The sequence below is a fragment of the Medicago sativa genome, chromosome 7, assembly GCF_051527215.1.
Source record: "Medicago sativa cultivar Bolivia chromosome 7, Bolivia_mono, whole genome shotgun sequence".
Taxonomy (NCBI): Eukaryota; Viridiplantae; Streptophyta; class Magnoliopsida; order Fabales; family Fabaceae; genus Medicago; species Medicago sativa.
Genome location: NC_140755.1, coordinates 14,797,260 through 14,806,281, shown reverse-complemented (window position 1 = coordinate 14,806,281; position 9,022 = coordinate 14,797,260).

Sequence of the window (9,022 nt, the reverse complement as noted above, 5' to 3'; positions counted from 1 at the left end):
TTAGAGTGAACAAGAGTAGATTTTGTTTTTCTTGTTGAGTGTTAGGATGCTAGAAGTTGCATTTATTTACTGTTATATACATTGAGACTTGTCATGAAATAGACTAATTTGAAATGGTCATATGAGGTCTTTGGGAGACTAGTAAGAAATCAACTACTTTGAAATGGTCAGATGATGTCGTTGGGAAGCATTAAGATCACATAATTTATTTATTTTACTTAATTTAGGATCACTTGCTCTTCAGGGTGAATCTTGTGTCAGATGATTCGCCAATTACTTCAACTAGAATGGGAGGTGAAGGTCGATCATATTCACCTTGATTTTAGTGTGTGTAACTTCTCTTGCAACTTAGATCGATATTTTTTATGAGTTTTGTCCGACTCAAATTAATCATATTTTGTTAGCTGATGATGTTAGGGTTATATGGCACTGTTCGATTGCTGCATAGTTTTTCTCTGGGCTTTCGTCCTCTTGTTAGTAAAAAATAATAACTCTGGATTACATAACTCAAATTAGTCATAATTATGCATATGAAGTCAATGAAGAGTGTTAGTAAACCAGAAAATATGAGAGTGTTAGTAAACCAGTTCCAAATAGATCTAGCATACACACATTCAAACATAATGTGATGAATGGTTTTCAGCAGCCTTGAGGCACAAGCTTCAGATTAGCACCCACATTCAATCTTGAAATTAATCTCGACCCATAATATGATTCTAATCAATTTGGTAAAAAATATGAGAACTCTTTCCACATCTGATACCGAGGTCTCTACACTTGAAAAAAAAGTGGGAAGTATCATGCAAATAATTGGTCTGGAATCTGATGTAGTTTTTCAACTAAGTAAGATGCCTATTATTTACAACACTGATAGTTCAAGGTCGAGATATTGTTGGCCAACAAATTAATGTAACCTGTGAAGTACAACAATTATTAGGAAATAATCGAATTAGAGTTGTAACTATGAGTGCCACAGATGCTCTCAAGAGAGGAATGCATGTGATTGACACGGGAGCTCCTCCAAGTGTTCTATCCGGGAGAGCAACCCTAGGTGCAATTTTCATCATGCTTGGAGGGCCTATTAATAATTTAGGTCTTGTAGATACTTGAACTACATCTCTTTTTCATAGATCCACACTTGCCTTTATACAGTTGGATACAAAATTATTCATTAATTTACGAAATTAGAGTGTGTATTTATACTGGCACAACATCTCCTATATAAACCAAAAAGTTGTGATTCGAATCAACCTAGTAAGTTATTCAAATCACCTTAGTATTTTTGTTTAGAGTTTGCATTTATACTAGCACACAACATCTCCTATATAAACCAAAAAGTAGTGATTCGAATCAACCTAGTCAGTGATTCAAATCACCTTTAATGCATAAGAATAGTTTTCTCATAACCGTTCCTATAAACCTCTGATTCATTCTCATGTAAATACTTGAACATTCATTTCTTTTTGAACATTGTGTCAGGCATATGGTGACTGGTGCTATACCTTGTGTCATGCATCAACTTTGTGGCAGGCCTAGCTTAGCTCATGCTTTAGTTCAAGCAAATGAAATCATTGTTTTCTAAATTCAAATAGATAAGCACAAACAATTTGATGCAGAAAATGTACCAGACAAAACACCAGGAAGAGCATATAATGAGATAAAATTTGGAGTTTGTGATTTTACATTACGGAAAGTATTCAGGCTTACTGTGACCCTGCATAAGTCACAGACATTGAGCAGCTATCACCATCTGAATCTGCAAAAGCACATTAATTTCAGACATTACCTTTGAATAAATGTATAAACCGCTGTGACCTTGCATAACCATAATATGGGACAGATATATCTCTTAAATAACTAATATACCACTTGATGAACAGCCAATCCATCAAGTTATTTCTGCAAGTGCAAATAAGGGAATTTTGCATTATGCATTCGTCATTGTGCGAAAACTATGAGCATTGAAAGAGGAGAAGGAAAACAATGTATCAAAAATTGATGTGTTCTGCCATCAAAAGTGAACACATTTATCATATATTGTCACACAGATAAAACCATCAATCCGAAAAACAGGAAATAGAACAAGTTTGCTTGTATCTGAATGAACGCATTTCGCGGTAAACTGTATTTGGGCTAGTTGGTTGTAGAAATATTTCATAATAAGAGAAAAAATATTTAGTCTTACATAATTTACAGTAATATTTAGTATCACTTCCCCCATTTTGGAGGATAAATTTTTCTTCGTAATCATGACCTTGGTAGGAATAAGCCCAAAGTGCATTTAATCAGCGTAAATAATATGATGTAATGCTAAAAAGAATTAAGAAAAAAAATCTAACATACACAAATTCAATGAGATGGATTTTACTTACTCCTTGAGGTAATTTATAAAGTTTGCTTAATCAACCAATTACAGTGCTTGGTTTTGACATTTTCCTAAATCACAATGAAAATAAAATATAAAACTATGTTAGAATTGTTGTTTAATAGTTCAAATTTTGCAGCAGAGAGATGCAGAAAACATCTATTGTCAAACACTATATGCAGAAAATTATAGCATGAAAGCATATATAGGATTAACAAAAGTATTTTAAATTTGCAAACTCAAATAGTTTAATAAAAGTTATACTATAATAGTAGTTTTAAGACCCTGCCTAAAAGCGACTCAAGGCAAACAAAGTCAATACACCTTATTTATTCTAAAATAAGTTGTCTTCAATTTGTGTTAAATCTTAAACTCCCGAAATCTAGACACTCTTCGAAATTTGGTCTATGTTCACCTTGAGTCGTCAAATTCTAATCTTGGATTCAGCTTCCTTGCATTCATTACAAGAAATTTGTCATATAGCAACGGACACCTTTAGCAATTGCAAAAAAAAAAAAAAAAAGCTGTTGCAATAGATAAAAATAAAAATATAGGAACCGAAATTCCAACCAACCGTTAGTAGAGGGTACGAGAGAAAAGGCGTTACAGTTTTCACGGAATTTCAGATACCTCCAGAACCAAAGTCTATAGCGCTCAATTTTTTAGATTTGACAAGAAATATTTAATATAGACAAAACGTTATTTGCCAAAAAAAAAAAAGGAAGAAAACCTATAGCAACGGACAGTCTGGTCTTATACCCACGGATACACATGGTGGCTAAAGCTATTAAATAGGTATAAAAAGCCGTCTCTATAGATCCACAATCTTTTCCGACGCCCTAATTTTCCGTTGGTATAAGCTATTGGGACGGAATTTTGCTGTTGGTGTAGCGAATTATTGTAGACATGCAACAAGTGTCTGTTGGTATTGTTGTATATTTATTGACATGTGAATTATCTCAAAATAATAATCAGCATAAACATATAAGCATTAAAATCAATAAGCAAAAGAGAGATCATTAGACTTATCTATCTTTAAAATTGCGGTGATTTGAGGCTGGTAATGAAGAGCAAACAAACACGAAACCATGACCAGCAATAACTTGCAAAATAGTAAATTAAATTGTTATCTAACCTGAGGCGTGACATAGTTACTGTCCTTGAGGATTTTATCCGCCTCATAAGCGCATGTCCTCCTAGGATACAACAGTTCTTCCCTGATATGAATCATATCAGAGGTGATAGAACAACTTGAATTTGATAAACACAGGAGATGTAACCCAAGAAGAAAAATTGGGAAGAAAGAAAGAGTTTTTGTGTTGGAGGAAAAGTGGTATATTTTTCTGATCAAGAAGTGTCTCCCCAAATTGCTAAAAAGAAAGTATATATTTTGGTATGCTTCTGGTAAAAAGCGTGCTTCTAGTATTGTCCACCGTAAAAAGCACTATCTTATTATGATATATACTCCCAAGATATTTTTTGTGAGAACATGCCACTAATTTCACAAAAATAGCCACATGAATCAAACTATTTTTTTTTCCAGTTGAGAAAATTAAGGTAAGGCTTAATTGACTAAGTAAGCATGCTGAGTCATAGTTAGCTTATTTAGGAAATGATAAAAACATGTGGAAACATCATTTTTGGATGGACTTAGTTAGAATTAACTTTTGAAATAAAATAAATTAAAACTCTAAAATTACAACAATCCCCCACATATTTCAAAAGTTAAAATAAAAGTTTAAAAAGAGTTTTCTTGGGTAAACATCGTAGATGTAATGCATCGGAACGGTATAGCAAGCTATGGAACCCGTCCTAGACTAATAAGACTTAACACACAGTGAATTGGTTTAGCAAGCTATGGAACCTAAGACACTTGTTGTATGTCAAAGGTCTCACAATCACACTACACCCCCACAATTCTTGCTATTACGTGGTTGTGCGCTAATAGGCCTTGCGCGTGCCTGGTATTCATGAGTGCTCTAGAGATTTTGCCAAGATCTCATGCAAGCGGCTCCACTTGACACTCATATAGGCGATTTCATCAAGTGTATGTTGCAAGTCATAAGCCACCCATAAGGGATATGATAATCGTTGAAAGCATTATAGCTTATCCTCTCAATATTGCAGTGTCTAGCACTTACTCAAATACACCATAGGAAAGAGACTAGGATTAAATTTAGCGCTAGCAGAACTAACATGTGACTTGTTCTTACCACATTGAACCTTCTTCATGGGATCTCCAATCACAAAGGTTGGGTTCCTATCACATGTCAATTTCGATTGGCTTAAGTCTCAAGCCCCTCGATGCTCACAATTTTATTTCATCCCATGGGCTTTATTAGTACGTACTTTACACACATTGATGAAGATAAAAAATTTCTTTCATCAAAGAATATTGACTAAGACGTCTCTCAGTCAATTAATCTCATATTTACCAAGTTAACAATTATAAACTTGTTCTTCATAATAAATTCATACAGGTCTGCTTAGTTGTCTACTAAGCGACAACATATTCATCAATAAGATAAATTTACTTATAAATATATTATCATTGGATTCATATCTAATTAACGTCATTGTATTATTTGAATACAATGGTTTATCCACTTTTAAACAATATCTCATATATTGTCAAACTGACTTTTTCATATATGTCATCGGGTCTACTTAGATAAATTCTAAGCGACAAACCCCCACATTGGGAAAATATAACTCTACGTGTGGATTTTTTATACAGGTCTACTTGATGACGACACCCCCACATTGGGGAAATAAATTTAAATCAAACATCATTGTATTATTTTAATACAATGGATAATCCACAATATGTCACCAATAATTTAAGTTGAATCTTAATATATATATACATCGCATGAATTTAACAAGTGCAACAAAATATATTCAGGTCTACTTAAATTAATTTTAAGCGACAACATAACAGCTTTATTGTACTCATTTCACTCATACATATCATATATCTTCACAAGTTTCTCAATAACATAATTATATAATATTTCACAATAAAAAAAAAATTCTCAAATATATATTCTCATGGATATCGCAAATATTTATACCAAGAGAATTTTCAATTTTGAAAAGCTTCTTCAAGAAATATGTGCTAACATTGGCACAAAAATAAATACTTCACAACAATATAGAAATTCTATACAAATCTAGCATGCATATCAAGTATGGGTTTATCACACATTTTCCAAACTCATTTCTTCATTAATGTCAAAAAACCTTTCATGTTTATTTAATATTCCACAAAGGATAGTAATCACCAAAGTAGAGTTAGAATAATTAAGCATGTATAATGAGAATGAAAAATTATACCAAACGAAAAGCTTAAAATTATTTTCAAATAATTGTTCATATTCAACAATATATGAATTTTTCCAAAACAATAATCCAATATCAAAAGCATTAAAACATGGCATGCTTTGTAGTAGTTGTTAATCACAAAGTTAAAGATACTGAGCAATAGTGAGCATGGAGAAATCAAGTAATGGCATGAGGTCAAACTAAATACAAAGCAGCTTCACATAAAACCCCCACATTTTGAGAATTGCACATCCATCAAAAGCAAATTCTCTTATTGAGAATAAATGACACACACATGTTAAAAGGATATTTCAGTTATTCAAGCATGTAAGAAATTCACCACTGGGTGCATAACCAAAATTTAATTTAAAGAGAAAGATAATTTCAAGCTTAATTTTTCTCGTGAAAGTTTTGGCTTAAGAAATTGTCCATGCTCACCTCTTAAAACCATGAACAAGCAATTTCAATATGATATTCACATAATGAACAAAATAGGTTATATGCAAGTGTTGATTCAAATAAATCTCAAGATTAGAAACTTGGACTAGTATCATCTAGATTAATTAACCATTCAATAAGTGCACATATTTCAGTTTCATTGTATAAATTATAAAACCATTAGGAAGCTGAAAAATCAATCAAGTCTCATATAAATTCAATTATTATCAAATAAAGCATATACCATAGCCACAGGTAAACCTAGCACTAGAATTGCACCAAGAATACACGTAGCCAATAATTCTTATCAGCTTACAGTTACATATGAACCCAATATCATATAGATATACATTTATAACTAGCACAAAGTAAATCATATTTAATAATGATAAATGAGACAAAATAGATAGAACCTGAGAGAAATATATGACTCAGAATTTATTCTCCATTTTCTGCAAAATCAAGTTCACCAAACTCTTTTTCTGCAAAATCAAGTTCACCAAACTCTTGTTGCATCGCTCACAGTTTTCATCAAAATAGTGGCAACAGGTCACTGGTTCCAGTTAACACAAAACCACAAGCTTCTCTTTGACATGCTTAATTATACACTCCATCCACAGATATGACATAGCAGCGGGTGGTGCAAATCCTGGCATCGACAGTCATTAAACAAAATAAAATCCTCAAGATTGTTGTATATTTATTGACATGTGAATTTTCTCAAAATAATAATCAGCATAAACATATAAGCATTAAAATCAATATGCAAAAGAGAGATCATTAGACTTATCTATCTTTAAAATTGTGGTGATTTGAGGCTGGTAATGAAGAGCAAACAAACACGAAACCATGACCAGCAATAACCTGCAAAATAGTAAATTAAACTGTTATCTAACCTGAGGCGTGACATAGTCACTGTCCTTGAGGATTTTATCCGCCTCATAAGCGCATATCCTCCCAGGATACAACAGTTCTTCCCTGATATGAATCATATCAGAGGTAACAGAACAACTTGAATTTGATAAACACAGGAGATGTAACCCAAGAAGAAAAATTGGGAAGAAAGAAAGAGTTTTTGTGTTGGAGGAAAAGTGGTATTTTTCTGATCAAGAAGTGTCTCCCCAAATTGCTAAAAAGAAAGTATATATTTTGGTATGCTTCTGGTAAAAAGCGTGCTTCTAGTATTGTCCACGGTAAAAAGCACTATCTTATTATCATATATACTCCCAAGATATTTTTTGTGAGAACATGCCACTAATTCCACAAAAATAGCCACATGAATCAAACTATTTTTTTTTTCAGTTGAGAAAATTAAGGCAAGGCTTAATTGACTAAGTAAGCATGCTGAGTCGTAGTTAGCTTATTTAGGAAATGATAAAAACATGTGGAAACATCATTTTTGGATGGACTTAGTTAGAATTAACTTTTGAAATAAAATAAATTAAAACTCTAAAATTACAACAGGTATAAGTCCTACAGGTATATGACCTGTACCAACGATTTTGACCTTTAGCGATGTTTTTTTGCCGTTGATATATGACGAATTTTTTGTAATTACTTAAGGAGTTCTTGTTGTAATCATAAATTTAGCTGATAGTGAAAATGGAAGAAACTCTATCACACATTATCAAGGATTGAATTTGGCCACGACCAGGATGATAGTGGTTGAACCAGCATATATCAGTATCTTTTCCTTTAACCGTAAACTCTTTTTTTTTTTTTTTCAACGTTAACCGTAAACTCTTTAATTCTTCACTTTCGATTAATGCAATTTACCATTTTTGAAACTTTTTATTTAGAAATTTTTTTGCATTGTTCATACTTAAATTTTTGGTTAAAAGATTTCGTTTTCTAAAGGTGCAAAGAACCAAAACCCTCAAAGAGTGAGTGCTTAATTAATAATATGTTTTTCTATCAATTTAAATTTTGTTAAAGATTTTATTTTTACATAAGTATATTTGATTTGAAGGTGGATTGTTTTAGAAGAAACAACTCAATATTTTAAACAATTGAAATAAGAGCATGATATATGACCATATAATATTTCAAGAACAATTAATTTATTTAAAAAACATGTTATAATATCTATAATTTCAAAAACATAAGAAAATCATGTACACCCCTCCTAAACCTTTCATACAATCACACCCTCAAATTACTTTCCATCTTTACTTTCATGAGTCTGACACATTTGTCTAATTACTAAAACACACACAAGGAAGATTATTGCACAACTAGTCAAGGAAGATTATTGCACAAGTAGTCAGATTTCCCATTCATATTGATTAACATTCATTTTTATGGAATTTACATTCTTCTCTTAAGGTTTCAATTTTGATTCTCTTCAATGTCAATTTCGGTGAGTTAGTTTGATTTCTTAAAAAAAATAAAATTATTTGTAGTAGGATTTGACATATTTCTCTGTTAACCAAATATCACAGTGTAAAGAACAATATAAAGTGGATGCTCGAGTGAAGACGAAGACTTGGTGAAGTCTTTTGGAATATTTTGGCATCTATGATAATTAAGACATTCACGAAGAAAGCTCCAAAACGTCTTATTTTAAATAGAAAAGTATTTGGATCATTTTTGTTAATTTGTGACCACATACTGGGCATGACAACTAAGATTTTAGCATGTTTAATTTTTCTAAGAAAAATTCCAAATCACGTGTTTAGGAAATAATTATTGCTCATAAATTTTATATCTATAGTATACCAAAAATTGCTGAATTACAAGCTTTTTCTTTTGTGTCCCACTTGGTGCAATAATCGTTAGGATGCAAGAGTAACATGTCATATGTGAGTTAAAGTTTCATATTAGATGCAACAATAGATGATGACAAAAGTATAAGTGAGATGACCCATAAATCAACTATATAAAAGTCTTTGATGA